This window comes from Camelus ferus, chromosome 2 (assembly GCF_009834535.1).
Source record: "Camelus ferus isolate YT-003-E chromosome 2, BCGSAC_Cfer_1.0, whole genome shotgun sequence".
In the NCBI taxonomy this organism is placed as follows: Eukaryota; Metazoa; Chordata; class Mammalia; order Artiodactyla; family Camelidae; genus Camelus; species Camelus ferus.
This window is the reverse complement of record NC_045697.1, coordinates 116,688,868-116,715,042: the sequence shown is the minus strand read 5'-3', so window position 1 is coordinate 116,715,042 and position 26,175 is coordinate 116,688,868. Positions and strand designations below refer to the sequence as shown.

Genomic DNA, 26,175 nt, shown 5'->3' with positions numbered 1-26,175 from the left:
TGATCAAAATGCCAGCAGGTTTATGGATACAGACAAGTTGATTCTTAAGTTTGTATGGAAAAGCAAAAGACCCAAAATAGCCAACACAATATTGGAGAAGAACAAAATCGGAGGACCGACACTTTCCAACTTCCATACTTACTATAAAGCTGCATAATCAAGACAACATGGTATTAGTGAAAGAACAAGCAGATCAGCGGAACAGAAGAGAAACAGACTCTTACATATATAGTCAACTGACCTTTGAAAAAGGCACAAAGGCAATGCGATGCAACAAAGATAGCCTCTTCAACAAATGGTGCTGGAACAAATAAACATCCAAATCCGAAAAAAAAGAGGATCCAGACACAGACCTTACACTCCTCACGAAAATTAACTCGAAATAGACCACAGATCTCAATGTAAAATGCAGAACTATAAGAGTCCTAGAACATGACGTAGGAGAAAACCTAGATGACCATATACCGCACCAAAGACATGATTCACGAAAGAAATAATTGATACGCTAGTCTTCATTAAAATTTAAAACTTCTGCTTTGCAAAAGACAATGTCAAGAGAATTGCAAGAAGAGCCACAGACTGAGAGAAAATATTTGCAAAGGACTCAGCTGATAAAGGACCATGATCCAAAAATATACAAAGAACTCTTAAAACTTTAGAAAACAAACAACCAATTTAAAAGTGGGCCAAGCGCCTTAACAAACACTTCGCCAAAGAAGATATACACATGGCAAATAATTACATGAGAAGTTGCTTTACATCCTGTGTCACCAGGAAATGCAAATTAAAACAATGAGACACTGCTACACACTTACTAGCGGGGTCAAAATCCAGAACGCTGACAACACCAAATGCTGGTAAGGATGCGGAGCAACAGGAACTCTCAGCTATTGCTGACGGGAATGTAAGATGGTACAGCCACTCTGGGAGGCAGTTTGTTAGTTTCTTACAAAGCAAAACATACTCTTAACATGCCATCCAGCAATTGTGCTTCTTGGTGTTTATCCAAGGAATTGAAAACTTGTGTCCATACAAAAATCTGCACCTGGGTGTTTACTGCAACTTCATTATTCATTGCCAAAACTTGGAAGCAACCAAGATGTGCTCCAGTAGGTGAATGAATACATAAACTGTGTTATATCCAGACAGTGGAATATTATTCAGTGCTAAAAGGAAATAATCTATCAAGCCATGAAAAGACATGGAGGAAACTTAAGGCATTATCACTCAGTGAAATAAGTCAATCTGATAAAGCTATATACCATATAATTAAAACTATATAACATTCTGTAAAAGGCAAAACTGGATGCAATAAAAAGATCAGTGGTTGCCAGGAGCTAAGGGGCAGTGAGGGGTGAACAGGAGGCACACAGAGGATTTTTAGGGCATGATACGCCCTGTATGATACCATATGGAGGACACTATAGTGATGGATATGTAGTATATACATATATATGTCCAAACCCATAGACCATGTAACACTAAGAGTGAACTATAACATAAACTGTGGAATCTGGGTGATAATATGTTTCAATGTAGCTTTATCAACTGTAACAAATGTATCACCTGGTGAGAGGTATTGATAATGGGGGAAGCTTCGCATGTGTATGTGCGTGGGGAGGGAGGGCACAGAGCATAGGTGAAATCTCTGTACCTTCCTTTTAATTTAGCTGAACCTAAAACTGCCCTAAAAATAAAATCTGTTTTAAAAGTAAAATTTTAAAGGATCCTGAAGTGTTAACAAATTATTTTCCAAAAATAAAAATATAAAACGCTAGCACTTCAGGACTAAGGGGCATGTATCCTAAGAATGCAAGTTTGGTTCAACATTCAAAAATCATACACAATGATTCACCATATCAATGCAGTAAAATTAACCTTGCGATCACCTTAATGGATTTAAAAAAAAAGGTTTTGACAACATCCAGCATCTATCCATGATTTTAAAAAACAAACACAAAAAACAAACAAAAGCAAACCTCTGAGAAACAAAGAGTGAGATAAAGTAAGAGAGAAGTTTCATAACGAGATGAAAAGCATCTCTGGAAAACCTCTAGCTAACGTCATAACACCCCTTGCTCTCAGCCTTCCTCCCCACGGACCCCAGGGCTCTTTACTTTAGGACAAGCAGATAGCCTGGAGCTGGTAATGGTGGAGAGAAAGGAAACTTGAGAGTTTAGGTTGCAATTACCCCCACAACCCTCCTTTCACACTCTTCAAACCTCTGTTTCCTCTTTTGTAAAATGGGTTGAAATGCCTATTTCACAGGGTTGTCAGAAGAATTAATTTTAAAACTCTTGTGAAAAAATCTGCAGTGATTTTTGTTGATTTTACTAGCAGAATGTTTGACTCGACAGGCTTTTTGTGAAGACACCTGTTTGTCCACTGGATATAACAACATTTATAGCTATTTTCGTACTTTATAGTTTCCAATGTCCTTTCATATTCTTTATGTATGTAGATGAGACTGAAGTTCATTTTATCAATGCTCAAACATGGTACAAATTCTCACCTTTCTCTCAACCTCTTAATAAATAGGACCAGGGTCTTAAAGTTTCTGAAAAGAGAGTCTGCATATATATTAAGACAGTAATTTCTTACTTTCCAAATGTTAAAATATTTATTGCTAACAGATTGGTTTGTCCTTCATCTTCAGGAATATATTTTTTTTCCTTTTTTCATAAAGCATTGATCTGCAAAATTAACTTCTTTTCCCAGTTATCATTGTGTTATATATTGTCTTTATAATTATGGGAATACAAGTGACAGGTGAAGGAGAAAACTGTAGGAGTGTACATGTGTGTGCACTGGTGGGATTTCAAGTGTGAAATTATAATTGGAGGTACCAGAATTTCGGAGCAGAGATTGTGCTATAAAATTAAAATGGAATGGGCTCTGCTTCCTTCATGTTTATCTTCTTCTTGCAAATACACAGTCAGCTTCCTTCCAACATATAATCAAGCATCCCATATACATAATGAAATAATTAAAAAACACAGGAAAGCATCTATTTTCATTACTCCAGATTTCCAGAAAGCAGGGAGGAGGGCATAAAAATGTAGAACTCATTTTCTAAAAGGCTCTAAAAGGTTACAACTGATAGCTGGGGTCATTAGAAATCTGTTAAACAGCAAGCAGCAAGAAGCCTGAGTACAAGAGGCTTAAACACATGGGGGTCTATTTGTTTCCCATCACATGAAATTTGGAGACTGATACATCTATGCATTAATGCCATCACAGACCCAGTTCTCCTCATCTTTCTACTTTGCATGTGGTTGTCATCCTCTCCTCATGTTCATAAGGTGGCTGCTCCACCTCCAGCCTCACACCTATGTTCCAGGCACAAAGAAAATGGGGGCAGGGGTGAGGGGAGGAAATGCGCAGTATCTGAAAAGCAACAGCTCTTCCAGAAATCTCTAGCAGACTGATGTTTATTTTTACTTGGCCAAATTATAACAATTTGCTATCCAGAGTTGCAAAGGAGTCTGAAAAGACTAAAATATTTTCTAGTGATGCACATTTTCCTTAAATGAAATAGCAGGGAATTATGGCTCCTGTAAAATCCCATGTCTGTCACAAGTGTGTGAACATACAATTCTCTTCAGTGATGGCCAACAACCCCCTTACCAATCCACCGTCTTCCATACTCCCTGCTCAGGAAGGAAGAGCTGTCTCTGAATCTCAACATTTCCTCAGAACATTCTTGAGAAGTAGCCATACTAGAAAGAGTCCAGGATAAGTTCTGGATAAATTCAAAGAGGGCATCATAATATGCCCTCTTTGTATTGCGCTAAGGGCCAGATAGTTTGGGTTTTCCTTGAGCCTTAAGAGTTAGTGACAGTTCATGAATGTGAATGCGTGTCTGAGTTAGAGGACCCCTGCGTGCCCCCACAGCACCCTGAACCTCGTCTCCACTGCACTTACTTCACTGAGTCCTAAATCAGAGACTTCCTTCTCTCTCTGCCCCAGAGATCGGAACCTCCATGAGAACACTGAATAAATGAAATAAAATCAAATAAAGGGAGTTTAATAAATGTTTGTTGAATGGGTGCACAGATGCATAAATGAATGCATACATTCAATGGAACGTAAGACGCAACGCTTTCTTCATGAAACTTATATTCTGAAGACAGGGGCTGGTATATGAATCATTTCGTTTCATGCTGGCGAGTTGAATTAAGTGCTTTAATTGAGATCAAAGCAAAGAACCGTAGGAGTCAAGAAGAAAGGACAATTCATTTTCTTCAGGACGAAAAAGAAAAGGCTTCATGCAGAAAATGGAATCGGAGTTAATCTGTGTCAGAAGGAAATTACTCAGGCAAACTGAAAAGCGCTGGGGCTCCCTTTGTCTCAATGTCACAGCTTGCCTCTACTAAAAGGCCATGATTATGCATGAGGTAACTACCCACAATTTTTAAATAAATGTAAATACATGTTATACTCCTGTATTTTGAGATCTGACCATCAATGGAGGCTTATATGAGCGAAGAAGACTTCATGGCAGGTTCTTTGCTGGGGCCCCTCTGCTCTACTCAGACAGGGCCCCTCTTCCTCAAGACAGTTTACTACCATCCGAAGGTATGATTTTGCTAAAACAAGGCACTGCACTGCCATCCACCAGGAAATTATCATAATGCATATACAAATATTCAATGTCTTTGGTGTGTCCCTCCTCGCCCCTAAGTTATGTGGTGGCATAATCTGTGCTTCTGACTCAGGCACCATGAGCATGTAAATTAGTTCAATGTTGCCTTTGATAAGAAGTATTTATTGTGGAGAACCAGCTTTATCTAACATTTGCAGGTTAAGTGTCCAGAACAGTGCTGAGAACCCAGTGAGGAGTGGGGGCATCAGAGATTATTCCTGTATTAACCCATTCGATCCGCCAAAAACATTCTATGAGATCTACACTCTGAATTACTCAGTAGATACTAAGATGCACTACACAAGTTCCTGAAAAACATCACATTCTGCAAAATTTTGCAGTAAAACTAGCAGGGTGTGTGGTGGACATAGGGTTCAACGGAGACCATTCAAAGAGTACTCAATTTTCTAAGCACAGCACTCATAAAATTAATTTACAATAGCATGTTTAAAGAATGTGAGAAATACCTAATAATTAAAGAAATGATAGTTTATGTCAATAACGTAGAAGAAACGCTGCAGAAATGCTAGAGAAAACAAACGTGCGGTTGTCTGGACTTCCACCAACCCGGGAAGATGGGGCAGGTCTGCACCAGTCACAGCCCTGCGCGCCCGGGAGTTCCCTGCGCTCCGAGCTCCGCCGCCGCCGCTGCTGAGGGACGCAAAGCGTGAACGTGCTCTCCTGCACCAGCGCCGAAGACTGCATCTTCCCCGCCGTGTCCCCTCCCTGGCCAGTCATGATCCAGTCCGTCTGTGTCACACCAACACGTGTTGTAGCAGAACAGAGGTTATCATCCCCGCCTTGCAGACGAGGAAGCCGCCGGATGGAAAGGTGGAGAAACTTGCCTGAGATGGACCACCAGTGAGTGCCGGAGACAAGATCTGAACCGATAGGAGTCCAGGAAATAGCAGCTGACTGAATGACTCAGTTTTTCATGTATTCTTACTACAGTCCTACACTAACTCCTAAGGGGTTTTTTGTTTTATAATTTTTTTCCATTTTACAAATTTTCCAATTGGGTATTTTATCAGCTTTATTGAAAGATAATTGACAAATACAATTGTAAGATATTTAAAGTGTACAACATGATGATTTGATATATATATACGTTGTGAGACGATTAACACACTCATCACCTCACCTATTTACCCTTTTTTTGTGAGAACATTTGAGCTTTACTCTCTTACCAAATTTCAGTTTTACAATACAGTGGTATCAACTGTAGTCACCATGCTATACACCAGATCCTCAGGCCTTATTCATCTTGTAACTGAACGTGTGTACCCTGGTACCGACCTCTTTCTATTTCCTCCACACTCCAGCACCTGGCAACCAATTTTCTACTCTGTTTCTATGATTTGACTTTGTTTTAGATTCCACATATAGGTGATACCATGCAGTATTTGTCTTTCTCTGCCTGGCATATTTCATTTAGCTTAATGCCCTCCAGACTCATTCATGTTGTTGCAAATTTCAGGATTCCCCTCTTTTTTAATGCTGAATTTAGATAGGTAGGTAGGTAGGTAAGTAGATAGATAGATAGATAGATAGATAGATAGATAGACAGACAGACAGATAGATGATAGACAGGGAGATAGGGAGATAGAGAGAGAGACGGATAGATAGCATGTATCACATTCTCATGATCCATTCATCCATTAATGGATACAAATTAGGTTGTTTCCGTATCTTGGCTACTGTGAACAACGCTGCAATGAAAGTGGGAGTACAGATACCTCTTCAAAACAGTGACTTCACCTCCTTTGGGTAGATACCCAGAAGTGGGATTGCTGATCATTTGCTAGTTTTATTTTTAATTTCCTGAGGAACTTCCATACTATTTTCCATGGTAGCTGCACCTGTTTACATTCCCACCAACAGTGCACGAGGGTTCCCTGTTCCCATCCTCACCAGCATCTGTTATCTCTTGTCTTTGATAATCACCATCCCAACGTGTGTGTGAGACATCTCACTGTGGTTTTGATTTGCATTTCCCTGGTGATTAGTGATGTTAATCAACTTGTCCTGTACTTGTTGTTCATTTATATGTCTTCTTTGGGAAAATGTCTATTCAAGCTCCCAAGGGTCTGAGTACAGAAAGAACATTCATTACAGTCAGTAGGCGTACTTGGCTTGGAAAAACAATCTAGTCATATTCTGTAGATCCCGGAGCAAAATTCAGTTACGACAGCAGATCTGATACAGACCTTAATAATCCTCCTATAAATGGGTACTCCAGTTTATCGCACAGGCTGAGGTGTGGAAATACATTCTGGCCTAATTTTATGCTAGGCTTTATACTATCTCGTTCACTGTGTGGTCTTTCTTTGCCATCAAGTGCCCACCTGGCTGCCAGCCGTGGAGTTGCTAGTTATTCTCTGCCCCGGGGAGCTGACTGCTGGGAGGTGAGAACTCACCTGTCTTTCTCACAGCTGCTTACCGCACACCCGAGGTGCTGTGTGGATCTGAAGGCAACACAGGCTACAGTAGCCCATGCCCTGCTCCTCCCGTCCCTCCACTTTCTCTCCCTTTCTTTTCTGTTTAGGCATAACACACATTTATAGAGTAGAAAGAAGGAGAAGCAATATAGAGAGTCACTCACCACAGCCCACGGGTCGGTCTATCTTGTTTTTAAGAAAAGTTATGCTATATTTTTTAAAAATCCATCCATTTTATTTGTCAGATTAGTTTCTCACCTTGGCCTTATATCCACAAATTACATTTCAGATTTAATGTATAAAAATCCAAAAGACCATATCTATGTGTCCAAATTAATTTGGGGGTGAGTGTTTGAATGTCCTAGATTTTGTTTCCAGGTATTAAAAAAAAAAACACCTTGGTCATTAGGAACAGTTTTCAACTTTGTATTACAAATATAAATCTGTAAACCAATATCCCTTCCCATAAAGACCTGAGCCACTTCTAATTCTGAAAGTCTCTATTTACTGGCGTCGGCAAAACAAAAGAGATAAAAATGTTCATGTTAAATTTGTGCCTTGCTTTTCAGTTGTAAACAAAACATCTTTGATTGTTTTTTTTTTAATTAGAATCAGAGATTTGGCACATACACACACTCACAAACACACACACACACAACTGTGCCCAGCAACGGAACCTTGTTGCTACGAGATGGGCTCCACCTTTCTGCTCTCCCCAGCCTCGCACCATCATTCTGATTGAGGCAGAAGAGGTCGTGGAAGGCCAGACTTCTGAAGCTTTTTCCAATTTTAAAACATCCTCGGCCATTTCACAAGGAATTGGGGTTTCAAGCACACAGGTTGGCAGAGTTTGAGACTGGCTCCATGATGCTCTGCATAGTAATTGGAAAATTCTGTCAAGTTGTATCATTTGCCAAGAAACCTCTGAGTTTCTCTAGACCTGACTTTGAGTCTGCATCAGCAAAACCAGAAGCATTAAAGGACAATTTTTTTTATCTGTCTGAGTCAAATTCAGTAACTATTTTTCATTTATCCTCACAGAGCCAGAACAGCGTAGTGGCTGAAAATGCAGGCTTTGGGGAGACACTGATGGGTCACTTGCTCGTGGTGCGGGGTTAGACATGTTGTTTAACCTCCCCAAATTTTAGTTCTCTCACCAATCAAATGGGGAAGCAAAGTCAGCAATTTGTGTAAATTATTTAGCACAGCACCTGGCAATACTAAGCATTCGATAAATGTTATTTATTATAGTAACAGCAAATCACACTTTCCACCTTTGCTGAATATACTAGTATATTCAGATCACAGATCATCAGAACATTGGAAAATAACTCTCAGAATTGCTCTGCAGTGGGTCTGTTGAACTAAGCATGGCCTGAGGAAGTGGATTTTAGTCAGGTAGAGTAGAACCAAAGTTCCTCAGATTCACTGGAAAATTCATGAAGGGTGAGCAATGAAAGTTTTGCACACTGTGATGTTATTCTCTACAACTTTCCTGAACATTAGAATTGTTTCCACAGAATGGTCAAGGAGGTTTGCAATGAATGAATCCTGCTTTTATAACTAAAATATTTGTAATTATATTAAAAATTTGTAGGCATTTAAATCATAGAAACTGTAAGTGTAGACATATTTTAAATATCAATACCAATTTTAAACAATATGATCCAACAGTCGCACTCCTGGACATATATCCAGAGGGAACCTTAATTCAAAAAGACACATGCACCCCAATGTTCACAGCAGCACTATTTACAACAGCCAAGACATGGAAGCAGCCTAAATGTCCATCAACAGATGACTGGATAAAGAAGTTGTGGTGTATTTATACAATGGAATACTACTCAGCTGTAAAAAAAAAAAAAAAAAGAATGAAATAATGCCATTTACAGCAACACAGATGACCCTGGAGATCATTATTCTAAGTGAAGTAAATCAGACAGAGAAAGACAAATATCACTTATATGTGGAATCTTAAGAAAAGACAAATGAACTTATTTATAAAATAGAAACAGACTCACAGACATAGAAAACAAACTTATGGTTACTGGAGGGGGAAGGAGGTGCGAAGGGATAAATTGAGAGTTCGAGATTTGCAGATACTGACCACTATATATCAAATAAAGAACAGGGTTACACTGTACAGCACAGGGAACTCTATTCAGTATCTTATAGTAACTTATGGTGAAAATATGAAAACAAAGATATGTATGTTCATTTATGACTGAAGCATTATGCTGTACACCAGAAACTGACACAGCATTGTAAACTGACTCTAGTTCAATAAAAAATATATATATACAAATTTTAAGACTTTTGAACTAGCCATTATCGAACTCCTAAGCACCCATCATGCCAAGACATCTAATACTACTAAAAAAAAAAAAAAAAAAAAAAAAAACAGGATTCCATGAAAGCTATGAAGTTTCCAGAAGAATCCAATGTATCTCAAGTTGCAAGCTAGGAACTGGAAATTGTAAGATTAAATCCTCACCTTCAAAGAATTCATAATCGCAAAGAGGAAACAGACAAACAAGTAATAATTTAAATGCATCTTCTAAGGGCTAAAACTGAGACATGCTTAAACAGCCAAGGGAAGCAAAAAGAGAGGTAAGGAGAAACCCAAGTGGAGTGGGGAGACGGCAGGAGCCTGGAAAGCTACTGCTCATCCTCAAACTATACCTTAAAGAATAAGTAAGAAATTTCCAGGCTGACAGGATGCATATGGCATGGAGGAACGAACGTGCTCTAAGGCATTCTTGTTTCTTCCTGACACAATGGCCTTCAGGTCAGACCAAAACACCCACACACAGTGTTCCCACATGGCTCAGAAATGCAAGTTTAAAGATAAACAGGGCTTCTTGACCTCATCTCTCCTCCCACACCAACCACTAATTCATCCCTGATTTGCCTATCCTTGGACTCAGCTCCACACTTGGATTTTGTTTTTATTTATGTATGTATGTGTATGTGTACGTATGTATTTATGTATGTATGTATGTATGTATGTATTTTTACTGAAGCAGAGTCAGTTTACAATGCTGTGTCAATTTCTGATGTACAGCATGGCGTTTCAGTCATACATATGCATACATATATTCCTTCTCATATTCTTTTTCATTACAGTTTACTACAAGATATTGAATATAGTGCCCTGTGCTACACAGTAGAGCTTTGTTGTTTATCTATTTTATATACAGTAGTGTGTGTCTGCAAGTCTCGAATTCCCAATTTATCCCTTCCCACCTCCTTTCCCCACTGGTAACCGTAAGTTTGTTTTCTGTCTGTGAGTCTCTTTTTGTTTTGTAAAAAAGTTCATTGTGTCCTTTTTTTTTAGATTCCACATATACGTGATACCATATGGTATTTGTCTTTCTCTGTCTGACTTACTTCACTTAGTATGATAATCTCCAGGTCCATTCATGTTGCTGAAAATAGCATTATTTTATTCTATTTTATGGCTGAGCAGTATTCCATTGTATAAATATACCACAATTTCTTTATCCCATCATCTGTCAATGGACATATAGATTGCTTCCATGTCTTGGCTATTGTAAATAGGGCTGCTATGAACACTGGGGTGCATGTATCTTTTAGAGTTAGCATTCCCTCTGGATATATACCCAGGACTGGGATTGCTGGATCATATGGCAAGTCTATGTTTAGTCTTTTGAGGAATATCCATACTGTTTTCCATAATGGCTGCACCAAACTACATCCCCACCAACAGTGTAACACTAGGACTTTCATATGTATGTCTTTCTCACTTTGGCATTTGCAACCTGCTAAACAGTTAGAAATTTCTTAGAATCTGGTAAACCTACAAGACTTTGGACTTCATCGGTTCCTTCCTTGCATAGACCATCACAATCAATATTTTAGAATTTTCCCTCCCAGTTTATTTCCTAAATAAAGAGACACATAGATAGTGATTTGAATATGTGCAGACATATAATGAGAAAAAATGAAATCTGCTACTTAAAAATGCACTACTGCCCAACCTGGGCAGACCAAGAGTCTTACATTTTGTTCCAGTAGGCACCTTGATGGATGGAGATATAAAAATATTAGCCTAGAGGAATTTAATCATAATGAAATAAATTCAGCATTGCTCCTTCCAGAAACAATAGGAGAAACAGAAATATAAATCTATTTTTGATTAGACTAGAGAAATCTGAACCTCAAAATCAGAAAACAAAAGGAAGCTTACAAAAAATCATGAAGGTCAGACAGAAGAACAGGAAGATAGGAAGAGAGGACAGTCCAGCTGAAAAGCTCAAAAATGCCACCTGGACATGCTTTTCTGCAGTGAGTGTCATGTCCTGAGATATTTTTGGGAACTATTTCATAAGATAAATGAGGTGTGTAGGCTAATCGTGGAAGGCTCTCTGGATCCCACTTGGCATCAGGTCTAGAATATCTGAGCGGCTGTAGATAATTTAGGAAAGACGTGGAGAAGCTATATTTTGGCAACCATCTGAGTGGGAGACAAAGATGAAAATTAAAAACACACTATAGTGCCATTTTTAATTGACTGGAGAGGAAGAAAAGCTAAAAGAATGTATACAGCCCCATGTCTTAAGTAGAATTCTTGTTAGCCCAGATCACAGCACTCTCCTCTCTTAAACTCTCCTGCAAAAAAAGATTATCCAGGAACAGTTCACCTCATACAAAACCAAAAAATAACAAAAAAGAAAGCTACATAAGATCTATTTTTTAAGGAGGAAAGCAGCAAGGAGAATAAATAAAAGGTGTGTAGACTAATTACTGCAGAAATAACAACATGGAGCAAATGGAAACTGCAGCCAAATATCACGTGCGACATATGAAAAACATCATGAAGGAAGTGCTGTTCTAAAACAAAAACACAAACCAGATGTACTAGAGTTCAGAGAAGTCATGCAAAACAACAATAGAAGATGGAAAATACACTAGACTGACTCAAGAAAGAAGGACAAGAAAAAGATCCATCACAAAAAGGAGAATCCAAGTAGAAGCAGTGCAACAAAAACCAGAAACATTTAAGAGCACAGTTTTACAAAACTGAGTAAAATAAAGAAATGAAGATTTTAAAATGTTATCAAGGAAATAGTGGTTGAGGAAGAAAGGTGAAGGAGATCCAATATTTGCATATCTAATGTTACCAAAGAAGAAAGTCAAAGGACCAGAAAAGAAAAAAAAAAAAGATATAAATTAAGGAAGTGTAAAATAAAATAAAAGAATTAAATCACATATTGAAAAGAACATTTCCACAAGAAAATGGACCCATATTAATAAATTATGATAATAATCATTCACATTTACGTTTTGCATGTAGTACTTCATTTAATCCTCATAACACTGAGATAGGCACTACTGTTAGCTGCATTTTACAACTGTAATAAAACAGAATTAGAGAAAGGTATCTAAGAAAATGATCAAGTAACCTGTACAGTAATGATTCTTACCAGCTCTGACTTCTCTAAAAAAACATTCGTTGCTGGAAGACATTAGAATAACACCCACAAAGCCCTCAAGGAAAGAAAGTACAACCCAAGAATTTTATACCCAGCCAAACTGTCACTCAAGCATAAAGGCAACTGAAAAATACTTTGAAATATTTTAAAATCCAGAGAATAAACTTTGCATTAATCTTTGCTTAAGAAACTGCTGGAAGATAAACTTCAGCCAAACAAGGAATGAATGGAAAAATTACTGCAAAAGGATTGGCACTGAGTATTGATTCCACTTAATTATAGGACCAAGAACAAAAAAACTGTATTTTTAGTCTACATTGCCAAAACCTAGTCAAAAGATAAAATCTGGCCCCAAAATAGCAATTCAAAACACACAGTGATAATTTCTATAATAGGGAGATTGCTCCCATACCATCATCTAAGTGTGATAAACTGTATTAGTTTTCAGATTTTTCAGTTGTCCTCCTATGGGATGTTTATCCATCCCCTGCCCTGTTGAACATAGGTGGAGACACTGTTGCTTTGACCAGTGGACTATGGGCAGAACTGACAGGTCACTTTCAAGCAATGGGCACCCTTTTTTGTTTGGCTTCTGCTGAACAGCAGATTTTTGGGATTTCCTCATGTGGTTACATACATACATCAGTAGCCTGTTCCTTTTTGTTGCTGATTCGTACCCCATTGTATGAGTCTACCACAATGTAAGTATCTGTTTTCCTGTTGATAATGAAAGTCTTCCAACGTCTTTTCTTGCAAGACTCTCTGAGCAACCCCAGTTCTTTTTTTCTCTCTACAGAGAAGATTCGAGACAGAAATCTTTTCACGGTGTGGATCTGAGACTGTCTGTGATCATCATATCAGCTCTATTTTCTTTTTCTCTGTATTTTTGATGTCCTGGCATCTGGGGCCTTGCTGATGGGAGGAGACACTAGTTCCAGGTCTGCCAATTCTTAGAGACAGTAAAGGGCTTACCTGGCAGCATGCCTTTGATATGAAAACTAACCGATTGAGTCATACCCCCATCTGCCTCATTTTATCAGGGTCTCACTGTCTGGGAACACGAAGCCCCACCCTAGTCACCCCAAGGCCAGTTACTGGACCACTTGGAGCCCCCTCAACAGTCCAGAGCCCACAGAAGTCATTCAGATGATCCATTCCTTCTCAGCTTGCCTACCGTGTCCGGTCCTTCCCACAGAAGCCACAAGAAAGGCTCCCACCCCCCAGTTCCTCTCCCTCTCTGCCTGCCCATCTTGCCTTAGCCCCCCGTTCATAGGGAATTATGCGTGTAAGAGAAACTTCCTCCCTGACAGTCGCTTCTGTGACTGCGTCTCACCATGCCTGCTGAAAACCAAACCCAGGTAGCATTAAAACAATCACACACCACCAATCCTAAGATGTTTTAAGATTTTGAATCAACTGGATAGCTGAAATAGATATTTTATTATAATTAGCATCACTTGATTACCTAGGTATCTTACAGTTTTCTATGTTTGGTTTTTCGTATTTCTTTATTGAAAAAATTCTTTTCACGCTCTTTGTTCATCATTTTATTATGCCCTTGTGTTGTTTTCCATTTTGCCTCAGATGAGAAGGCCCAGACCATGCCTGGACTCCCTCAAATGGTGCCAGAATACAGACTTGCTGGGGTGACAGTAAATAGTACAATATGGCAGAGGAACTGTGCATTTGGAGAGCAAATGGAGATGCAGGTAGGAGCCAGTATGTGAAAGGTCATATAGTTCAGGGCCAGGATAGTTCAAGGGACAGTGGAAGGGACAGGCAAGGCTGCAGAGCCTCTCTGAGACTAAAGCAATTTAGAGGTAAATTCTGCAGTCAAAAGTGCACCTCTTGGGGAGTGATGGAAATGTTAGCTATCTTGATTGAGGTGGTGGTTTCATGAGTGTATATATATCTATCAAAATTCATCAAATTGTACATCTGAAATATGTGTAGTTTACTGCATGGGAATTATGCCACAATAAAGGTGTTTTAGAAAAAAAACTAAATCTTTTAAAAAAAAAAGAAAAGTGTCATCATTGCCTTCAGAGCTAACGTCAGTTGCGTTTCACTCTAAACTTAAGTATCTTCAAACTGGGAACCAGCAGTGATCATCTCAGCTACACTCAGGAGGCTGGGAGCTGAGAGAACAGTCAGTCACCCAGATGAACACAGGGTAGAACACCTAAATGACATTTGTAATTGTGGAAACACTGATTTATGCCACCTTTCCTATTTTCATTTCCTAGAGTAGCAGCTCTTAGTTTAACTTGTCATTGGCTAGGAAGGAATCTGGTATATTTTCTGAATAATTATACCCATAAGAAATTCACTCAGCTTTCTCCAGAAATTTTTCAAAAATCTCTCCGGCACAAAAGTCTCTCCATCCCTTGTATATTCAGTATTTATGAGGAAAAAAAGCAAAGTTTTTCATTCTATTTAAAGAAAAATTGTCCTCAAAGATTTCTAAAGAGAAATCCCACTGGAGTCTTAGGAAATGATTTTATTCTCCTGCTCAGCTGTGATACTGTTGCTGGAAGAGGTGATTAGAAAAAGTCAAAGGTTTATTCCTGTTATTCAGGGATGGGTTTCTACCCACCATTAAAATATCACAGAAAAGGTATACAGTAGAGAATTAGACAAGACCTCCAGAAGCCCAGAATGATTTCGTCACGGCTGACCTAAGGCCATACTTTACAAGGCCGAGTCTTCTAGATGAGAAGAATAAAACACAATCTACCATACTGAAGATTCATCTTAGCTGGAGGTGGTGCTGTTAAGTGTAACGTCTACCCACTGTCCTGTACTTTATCCTCAGACAACGTATCCTACTTAATGAAGGTTATCTTTGGAGCTGATGTCTTTTTTTACATTTTATTTTAAGAGTTTATTTGAGGAAAAACAATTCTAAGTGAGCAGGGCCAAACTGGTTCGGAAAGACCCACCAAGAGGAGTAAGGGGAGAACTTTTACAGGGAAAAGGTTAAAGCACAGAATGCAAATTACTGATGGGCTAGAGCTTACAGTGCAGGTGGCTCTTTGTGGTTGATTGACTTCAGGTTTCAGTTTTGTAACCTTGAGGAGCCATAAGCTCAGATTTGGGGTTGTTCGTGTCAGCCACCATGGCATTAGAGCATCATCAGTCTCTGGCCTCCTAGGTTAATTAATTTAACAGTTCCCCCTTTTGGTCATCCTCACACGTGAGAGAGTGACCAACACTTTGGTATTAGCACCACTCTCAATCCCCATCTGAGTTAAGTTGCTCTTGACTTGTCCTGAAATTTGTAGGCTGTGGTGTCAGGAGGTGATGCCTTTGGATTCCCAGTCATGTCCTGTCTATAGACCAAGGGCGGCACATTAGAGTCACCTTGTGAGCTCTTAAAACTCCCAAGATCAAAGCCACATCCAGAATAATTAGATCAGACTATCCAGAGGAAAGATCTATGCCTCAAATTTTAAATTCCCACTAAGCAGCAAAATTTGATGTCCAACTTCACATAAAACAAATTGATTAAATAATTTTTAAGTTATATGTAATTAGAATCAAGAATCTCATTACAGAATAATAAAATAACCCAATCAATCAATGGTTTTACTTAGATGTCATTCTTAGTAATAAGTGTGCTCATTTTTCTACTGATATCTCCTTGTCCTTAAATTAGCAAGAGAACCTGAATTAGTATTTTAATGGTAAATTGAGGAAAATTCCATAAAATACTTTACCATTAATTTTATTCAAGATGGCTTTTGAGAACTATTATACTCTTAGTTTAAATTTTAGAGTGGGGTCTCAGAGCCAAATCATTACTCTAAAGGACCACAGACTCAATCTAAAAGACAAAATGTGCTTATGAAGTATTGAGGGGAAGGACCTATTTAAAAACACATGATTTATTCAGAATAAAAACACAATGAGCAAATTCAAATGATTCATGAAAATAATTTGAAAAGAGAAGTAGTAATTCTGTAGTAATTCTTGTAGTAATTCAAGAAAATTTTTGTATTGGGGGGAAAAAGGTAATGGTTAGTGAACTGCATTAATCTGTCATGTATCATTTTCAGAAAAGGAGTAAACAGGGTTTACCATTTTCATGTCTGATTCTTATAAAATCTTGGCTTATGGATTCATTGGAAGAGAAACAGTGCCATTAGTTTATACAAAACACCTAACCATCCAGGGATTAGACATAAACTTTTTTGTACTGTGTGTCAATTTAATTTACATTTTCAAAAGGAAGAATGGAGGAACAAAGATATTAAACAATTCATTTAAGGTTATCCAGTAAATTCAATCACTGGGAGAGGGAGAAATAAAGTGCAAGTTTACTAATTTAGTATTATAATGCTGGCATTATCTCAGTATCACAGAATCCCAGTGGTTTTCACTATGACCTCTTGGTCCATGAAAACATCCTGGTTTATACAAATTATCATTTAAGACCCCTGATGGAGTTTCAGCTATCTCTTTTTAAAAAGTAAACACTTGTACCTCTTTTAAAGCTCTGCTCTTTGAGATTTCCAAAATTAATGGTGAAATTTAGTATTTTGACATTGGTGAAGGGAAATGTTCATCCCTGATGGGAAGAAGAGTTCCACATCCAATAAAACTGAACGAATTTTTCAAGAACGATTCATGTTTATGGAAAGATCCACATGGAGTGTTCCTAAGCCTGCCTTTCTGAGCCATCTGCTGGGTCTGTCAACAGACCAGTTGCATAAACCAGCACCTGGTCTTTCCAAAAATTGCCTGTTTTGCATCCGTGAATCATATTGCTGACCTTGTCAAGTGGTTGGTAACTCCTATCTTGCCATCAGAACTGGAGTTTTCTGACACAGGGGTGATATGTGTTGACTAGGAGTGGGTTGTATACGGAAAATGGACTGCTTATTTTCATGAGAATACTAGCCTCAAACTGGAATTTCTACAGTAATTTCATGGTTTCCTTTTTATTTACTGCAGAGATAAATTTTAAGATTATCGAAAAACAAAACTCAATATTACCATTGAAAAGATGGGCAAATATTGATAGCTGAAACTCCTGATCATAGACAGTTTAGCTGGTATCTGGCACGAAAAAGACTGGTATGCGATATTGATTTTATGCCGTAATTCTCAAGTGAGTCCTACCAATTACCAATATTGTATCATTATTCCTCAAAATATGCCAGTCAAGAAGGCAATACTCTGGATTATCTAGCTTTCCCCTTCTGAAATTTACCCCAAACTTCAATGCCATGCCTTTCTCTAGACTGGGAAGTGCCACCCAGCTTCCAGAGATGAGGAGTTATATTCATATAAGACACATGTATGGACCCACCAAATGTTATTAGACTCTGAGACTTTCTAGTCTCTGTATTCCTGTTCAGTTAAATCTTATTTCCTGGACTCTTGTCCTAATATACCACCACCTCCAGATTTCCCTTCCAACTCTTCCAACAGAATTTCCCATGACTCCTTTGACTTTGTCACCATCCCTTGACCCTGATGTCAGTTTCATCCTCTGAATTTATGGTACTCTCTTTTCTCATATTCTGTGTAACTGACTTCACTTTCTCCAGCTTGTAACCTCATGTCTTTCTCTCTGTGTCTCATCCACAAGCTCTCTGCGTACTGTGTCGTTTTGTCCTGACCCATCTTCACTGCAGTCCATCATCCAGGACTGACAGCCATACATGAAACACATACACAAGCCAGGAATCAGGCATATTTACCAAGTATGGTCATGGTGATCCTCTAAAAGGCAATAAATTGCCTTTATTCTCATATTAACATGAATATCTCTAAAAATAATTAAATGGAAAACTCACTGAGAAACTACTTTAAAATTATAAATAAATAAAACTCAGAGCAAAACAGTGTTTCAAAGACAACAGATGGTCAAATAAGACAACATGTATAAAACATTTGGGTAAAAACCAATTCACTGAGTGGAGTGGGTAGAAAAGGCCAAATAAAATACATTAGAGATCTTTGTCAACAAAGTGAGATGTGTATTTTTCAGAGAATCACTTCATTGAAATAGAAGGATGCCTAACCTAGTGATTTTAAATAGATTTATTTGACTCCATTTGGAAATAACTTTTACAAAAACCCAATTTTCCCCCCATACTCAGTCTTCTAATGAATAAAATCAACCCGAAGCATTTTAACTGGTGCACTCCTCAGGGTGACCTTCCGTAATTACTTTCACATGTCATTCTTGTGCAATTACTACAGAAAATGAAGAGATCTTAAGGTTAACAAAGATTTATCATGTTTTATCTTTGCTCTCCCAAAGTGTATGCACGCACACACACATGAACATATCAACCCTCAAACCCCCCTGGGAATAATAACCAGGATCACGTTGGTTTACATCCTTTTGGGGGGCGAGGGCCAGGGCAGGTTATGCAGTAATTACGTAAGGAAATCTCAGATGTCCCTTTATTCTTATGTAGCAGGGATGTTAAGGCAAAAATCACTCCCTCAGAGCAAGCTAGCGTTACAACCTTTGAAGGAAACACAGAGCAAGGACAGTTGACCTAAAACTGGAAACATTTACAGGAAACATGCCTAAGAAGATGAGACAGAGTTAAATAAACGCCACAGAGCAAGCTGGGGAAGGAGACTGAGTTTTTAAAGGCAGCTACTGACCATCCTCAGGGCAATCTGCTGAGATAATTTGCTCTCTGACAGCATCGCCACCATCTCTCAAACGTGGTGGTAACAAAGAACACCTCCCTTGTCAACAGCACGCACTGTAAATCCAGACCAGACTTAGTTTCAAATCCCAACTGCTGAGTGCCAGTTAAGTTCTGTGACTTTGAGCAAGTTGCTTAATTCTCTAAGTCCAACCTTCTTCTCTGAAAAATAATACTGTCCCTGTAATTATAGTTACATGGAAAACCCTTTGTTCTGGTGTCTGGCACAGGGTACCTGCTGAACAAATGTTAGCTGAAAGAAGAATATGAATAACCTGATATTTAGATGCATTCTGTTTGTTTCTTACAAGGTCTCCTCTGGTTCTCTGAGGACCTGACTGCCCAGGGCATTTGTGGGTTGCCTGGGAGGGGCCCACTGAACTGCTCCTGGGGCAACCTCCCAGTCTGCTGGCCAGACTCTTAACTGAGCAAATGTAATTTATGTTCAGGCAATTAACCATGCAAACATAACCTATATTTCTGCAGCATCTGCAATGTTGGTCTAGCAATTTGGTAGTTTCCTTAGGAATGACCAAAGGACCTTGCCTAAGAGACCATAGGCCGGATTCATGGAACAGGGTAAGGCAGGTGGCATTATCCTGATTAGGAAGGGAGAGAGAGTGCAAAGCAGACATAGATCTGCTCCAGGACAAGAGGCTCCACACGCTCGGTTGGGAAAGCTATGAAAAGCTAACTATGCCACGTGACTTAGTGTCTGGCTGAACAGCAACATGGAACTGAGGTCAAGTTCTAAAGAGAAGGAGCGCGGTGCATTGGGTAGTTGGGATGGTTAATGTTGTGTGTCGACTCGACTGGGTGAAGGGATGCCCAGGACGCTGGTTAAACATTATTTCTGCGTGTGTCTGTGAAGGTGTTTCCAGAAGAGATTAGCATTCAAATCGGTGAAATGAGTGAAAGGGATGGTCCTCACCAATGTGGGAAGGCATCCCCAACCCTGAAGAGAACAGAAAGGCAGAGGAAAGTTGAATTTGCTCTCAGCCTGATGGACTGAGTTGGAACATTGACTGAGGCCTGTCCTGGGCACGCCTGATTCTCAAGCTTTCTAACTCAGACTGGAGTCTACACCACTGGCCCTCTGGTTCTCAGGCCTTTAAACTGCACCAGCAGCTCTCCTGGGTCGCTGCCTTGCAGATGGCAAATCATGTGACTTCTTGGCCTCTGCAATCATGTGAGCCAATACCTTACAATAAAACTCTTCATGCATAGACATCTCTCTGTCTCTTTCTCTCCCCTCCTTAATTGGTTCTGCAGAGAAGCAGAATGTAGCATATTTTCCCTTATACGCTGTGTTAAAGGATAACTTTTTGTAGCTTTCTCAGTTCTACAGCAGAAAAAAACAGGTTTAGATGACTTCCTTGAGCAGGAAAACCATGTTAATTATCTGTACCAACATGCGAGATGGGATGTGAACTCTAAAACCTTCTCATAAATGACCTACCTCCCAGGCTGATGAGCCCGCCGTGAAAGTAGCCTGCTAACACATATTTTATTCACAGTCCCTCTGGATTGATGTCAATTGTGTGACTTCAAGAGATCATTTTTGTCAGTTAGCTCTGTGACCCTAGGAGCATAAGTATTGCAGTGGAAGCACTGGAAGGAGAAACAGGAAGCCTTTTCCAGTGAGAAGAACCCAGCATCTCAGGTCCAGGTCCAACAAGCACATGCTGCAGGATTGAGTTGACCTCCCCGAGACCGTAACATCACATAAAGGATCCTCTGGGCAGCATCATGACCATGCACGCTTCCGTGAGCCCATCACATTGTAAATATCTTCCTAGAGAGACCAAGATGCCCATATAACATAAACCACGTTTGTTACCTAGTGTCTTATTTCTTAATATTCTGCCGTATTCTATCGAAAAGCAGTTTACTCATTGTCACCTGTTGTTCACTTTTATAGATAGTGTCCATAAAAACATATTTTTTTAAACTCTAGGTATACCATGTAAATTTTCTTTTTTTTCAATAGGCTTTATTTTTTAAGAGCAGTTTCAGGTTCACAGCAGAACTGAGCAGAAAATACAGAGAGTTCACACATAGCCCTCCCCACCCACACATATATACTCCCCTGCCCTCAGCCTCCCTCATCAGTGTGGCATATTTGGTACAATCGATGAACCAACATGGGCACATTATTATCAACCAAAGTCCATAGTTTACATTAGGGCTCACTCTTGATGTTGTACATTCTATGGGTTTTGACAAATGCATAATGACATGTAGCCACCACTACAATATTATACAGAATAATTTTATTGCCCTAAAAATCCCTTGTGCTCCATCTATTCATCTATGTTATAAAACACATCTTCGAAACTTAATGACTACACTCTGATATTTATCACCTAGAAATCACTTGTATATTCCTCTTGGGTCCTACAGCATGTCCCTGTGTGTTCAAAGCACCTAAGGAGATGAGGGAAAAGACATCTAAAAACATCCAGTTTTATCAAAGTAAACAAGAGGGAAATATCCAAAGGACTGATTCAGAAAGCACGCCAAAGTTATCAAAGTAGGAAACATTAGTATGTACACATGTCTTTGGGCTCCTGGCTTGACACCGACTGCTTTGTGGCTGCTGGTAGCTTCAAAGAGACCTGCCTGAGGAGTTCAAGGATAAATTAATGAACATGAGATCTAATACAGGGAAGAAAATGAGGGTTTTTCACAGCACATCCCCAGCTGCTCCCTTTGTTGAAGGTTCACGTTTTCCAGTTCCTCTTTAACCCAGTGAAACAGGAAAAAAAGGGTTTATCTTTGCCCTGTTCCATCTCTACTACTTCTAAATCATTCATTCATCACCTTCCTACATTAAGTTCCTTTAACAATACAGCCATCATGCCCTCACATATTTGTCATTCCATGTGTTAAATTCATGGCTGAGGCAGTCTCCAGTTTTAGAATTTACATGGTAGATATTTAGAATATGCTCCGTTAAGATAATCACTCAGAAGTTTACTATATTCTGATTTGTCAGGTGTATATCCAAGGGTTTAATCTCCATTCAGTTACACTTTGCCTTTGTAGATAAAACCCTTTACCATATTTCTAATTGAAAACTTCTCTTAATGAAAAATCTAATGACTCAATTATTACAAAAGCATCCTGAGAAACCAGGAGGCCCCCAGAGAACAACAAATGACACACACTCACAGCCCTGAAACGTAGGAAGCAAATCTCAAAAGTGAGAAATGCTTTTGCAAGCAAGGAAAGAAAAAATTCCATTTGTGGGTAAAATTCAAGATAATGGTTGTTTAACAACTGAGAAATGTGTTGGTCAAGAGTTGACTCTGGGTACATGATTAACCTAATATAATATTCAGACACTACAAAGATCAAAATAGAGAAAGAGCTTCCAATGGAATACTCGCGTTCATTTATTCATTCAAAACCCCAAAATATGTATTTCACCTCTTCTGTGTCCCAGATGGTGTGCCAGGCACCAGGAACATAATATTGAGTAGGAAACACACCATTTTCAATAGAACCAGCTATCAAAGGAAAATTCTACTACAAAGTGACATATCGTTACGGACAGGAGACGTGATGGGGAAATACTTAGCAGGAGTATCTCACCTCATACATGGCTTCTTGCCTGTCTTCCTAAAGAAAACTGTCTAAAAGATAAACAGAAATCAGTCAAAGCAAGGGAGGGGAAGGGGTCCAGGGCAGACGTAAAGGAGAGTCAGAGAGATTAGTTGGGATGATTGGAGTAATTCACATGAGGGCATCAGCTCAAACGGTGGCAGTGGGGATTAAGAAATAGAATGAATTTGAGAAATATTTATGGGATAGATTTGACAGCAATGGACGGCTGGTGAGAAACGAGGGAGTGAAGAAACCAAAGGAGTCGTGAGTGACTCCCGGATCCCTGGCTGGAGGGACTAGAGGATGGCGCCCACAGGAGGCGGAGTAGACTGAGCAGGAGAGACGGAGGGGCTCTGGACCACTGAGGTTCGGATGCTTGTGAGAGCACGCAGGATACAGCCACCAGGAAAGAAAGGAGATCCAGAGAAAGGTCTCAGCTGGAGGTACTGATCCAGAACTTGGCGGCAAACGGATGGTTACTGAAACTAGGGTCAGATGAGATTTCCCCAAGAATCTGAAAACAAGATGTGAACAAGGCCCAGGGGATCTTCTTGAGAATGAAGATTTAGCCTATTCAGAATATTTGCATTTTCAAGGAGAGCAGGTCGGGATAGGGGATGGGAAATGATAAAAGGAGTTCTGTTTTATTTATACATAATTTGTAAAGACTGAATTTTTTTACAGATTAAGTTAGAATTAAGTCCTAGCAGGCATCTTCCTGTTTCAGTAAGTGTAAAAGAGTAACAAAGGTTGAAATGGAGGCATAACCATAAGTACTGATCTTCTCTCTTTATCAAAACCCTTTAAAATTGTTATAAAAGAATAAAGTAGTTATAAACTCACTATAAACCTTGTGGCTGGAAGAGACAGAATTCCAGGAAGACATTATCTCAGAAAAATATTTGCAGACTTCATATTGTTCTTGAGAAGTTATTAAGAACTTGCGAATGTAATAAAAACAGTTAATGCAACAAATTAGAAACATAAGTAAAATCTTCAGGAAAAAAACAGAAAGATCCCTAAAAAAAGAAATATAATCATAGCATAATGGTAGCCAGAGCAAAAGTAGTTACATTGTCATAACAAAGTAAATAGATTTGCTAATTTTCCAATTTCAGAATCAATCACTAAATAAAAGAAGAATTACTTCTGATTACTAAATAAAATTTATATTTTATTAACCTTAACAATTTAAAGTGAAAGTGAAATGCCAGAAATTTGGTGAAAGAGAGAAAGAAAAAGTGAAGGAAAGTCACATTATAATGTAGGGAGTCAAAATTTATTGCATATAGTATGCAACAAGAACTAAAAATACATTATTTAACTAGTTATTTAAAAGATAGATGGAATACTCTTTGAGATAAATTTCAGCAATATTTTTGGATCTGTCTCATAAAGAAAAGGAAATAAAAGCAAAAATAAACAAATGGGACCTAATTAAGCTTAAAAGCTTTTGTACAGCAAAGGAAACCATTGACAAACAGACAACTACTGAATGGGAGAAATATTTGCAAATGGTATGGGTTAATATCTAACATTTATAAACAGCTCATACAACTCAACATTAAATAAAAAAACAAAGAACCTGATTAAAAAATAGCCTGAAGACCTGAATAGACATTTTTCCAAAGAGGATATGCAGATGGCCAACAGGCACATGAAAAGATGCTAAATTATCACTAATCGCCAAGGAAATGCAAATCAAAACCACAATGAGATACCACCTCACACCTGGCAGAATGGCTATCATCAACAAGAACACAACTAACAAATGTTGGCAAGGATGTGGAGAAAGGGGAACCCTCGTGCACGGTTGGTGGGAATGTAAACTGGTGTGACCACTGTGTAAAACAGTATGGAGGGTCCTCAAAAAATTAAAAAGAGAGCTACCATTTGACCCAGCAATTCCACTCCTGGGTATATATCCCAAAAAAACAAAAACACTAATTTGAAAAGACATCTATATCCCAATGTTCATAGCCATATTATTTACAATTGAGAACATGTGGAAGCAACCTAGGTGTCCATCCACATGAATGGAATACTACTCAGCCATGAAAAGAATGAAATTTTGCCATGTGCAGCAATATGGATAGAGTTGGAGGGCATTATGCTAAGTGAAATAAGTCAGGCAGAGAAAGACAAATACTGCCTGATATTGCTTATGTGTGGAATCTAAAAAATACAACAAAGTAGTGAATGTAACTAAAAAGAAGCAGACTCACAGATATAGAGAACAAATTATTGGCTACCAATGAGGAGAGAAAAGCGGGAAGGGATAATATGGGGGTAGGGATTAAGAGGTACAAACTGTTCAGTATAAAATAAGCTACAAGGGTATATTGTACAACACAGGGAATAGAGCCAATATTTTATAATTACCATAAATGGAGTGTAACCTTTAAAAGTTGTGAATCACTGCATTGTACACCTGTAACATACAATATGGTACATCAACTATACTTCAGTAAAAAACATTATTTAAATTGATCATGAGGAGCAAAAGTAAAATAATAACTATATTGGCATGAGGTTAAAAGGAAACTGAGTAAATTATGTAAGTGAGCTAACTTTTATCTATGATAGCAGAAAAGTCAATAAATCCTGTCTAAAATTAATAAGTCAACTATTAATGATTTGTGTATTCTACATCATATAGGCTGAAACTTCAGGAAGAAACAGTTGAGAAGTACCTTCCTCTGGGGAGGAAGAAGTAGAAAAATGGAAGAAGTGTGACAGAACTTTTCATCATAAACCGTTAGCTACTCTTTGATTATCAACCGTGCACATGTTTTGTTTTCGATTAATTTAAATTTTTTTTAAATTAATGAGGTCTGCCCAATTCTACTCCCAACCTACGTGTCTCACTTTATTTCTCATTTCTGTGTCTGTTTCTCCTGCTCTGTCACAAAATCAGCTGCAACCCAAACTGACCATCCAACAGCAACTCATCAGACCATGTGTGCTGTGGAGGACCACTACCTGGTGCTGAAGACAATTAATCCACCTGGAACACCGATGTTGCTGCCAGGAGAAATTGCCTGGTCTTCCTGCTTGCAACTGCAAATGTTCCCACCCCACCAGCATCACCACCCCGCCACCCACCGTAAACAACGTGTTTGTGAGAGCTGACGCCTTTTGGTTTTTGGCTTAGCGTAGATCTAGAGTGCTTTTATTTTTCTTTTAACATTTTTTGTATTGAGTTATAGTCATTTTACAACGTTGTGTCAAATTCCAGTGTAGAGCACAATTTTTCAGTTATATATGAACATACATACATTCATTGTCACATTCTCTTTCACTGTGAGCCACCACAACATCCTGTATATATTTCCCTGTGCTACACAGTA

At 38.7% G+C, this 26,175-nt stretch overlaps 1 long non-coding RNA gene across 1 annotated transcript; it reads right to left on the bottom strand.

The window, feature by feature from the left end:
• Positions 1–6,012: 6,012 nt before the first annotated feature.
• On the bottom strand, positions 6,013–22,050 carry LOC116667216. The gene is made up of 3 exons (XR_004324032.1): positions 22,040–22,050; positions 18,086–18,088; positions 6,013–6,131 (listed from the first exon to the last, which is right to left on the bottom strand). It is a non-coding gene; the product is annotated as an uncharacterized LOC116667216 (long non-coding RNA).
• Positions 22,051–26,175: the final 4,125 nt, after the last annotated feature.